Below are 295 nucleotides of genomic sequence, written 5' to 3' on the forward strand. Positions count from 1 at the left end.
ACCCAAATCTTAATCTGAAAGCCAATAATCTTGTTCTATACACCAACTCCTATAAAACAAATGACCATTGAAACAACTGAAAATGACAGTTGAAAATATTCCAACTATCAAGATTCCCCTTCCTATACTGCAGTAATGCAAAACTGATTTATCTAAGGTCAAATGTTCCTTGGCAAAATGTTGCCTATAAACTGAATTTCTAGACTGATTTTAAGTAGCCAAGCTCTACAATCCATTCCAACATTCAAATCCATATTTAAAGTATAAGAAGTGAAATCCTGTGTGTAAATATTTT

General features: G+C 31.9%; 1 protein-coding gene across 1 annotated transcript in view; it reads right to left on the reverse strand.

Moving 5' to 3' along the window:
- LOC119592537 (60S ribosomal protein L11-2-like) overlaps positions 1–295 on the reverse strand; it is a 6311-nt gene that overhangs the window by 1505 nt on the left and 4511 nt on the right. The window lies entirely within an intron of this gene.

This window comes from Penaeus monodon, chromosome 30, assembly GCF_015228065.2.
Source record: "Penaeus monodon isolate SGIC_2016 chromosome 30, NSTDA_Pmon_1, whole genome shotgun sequence".
Classification (NCBI taxonomy): Eukaryota; Metazoa; Arthropoda; class Malacostraca; order Decapoda; family Penaeidae; genus Penaeus; species Penaeus monodon.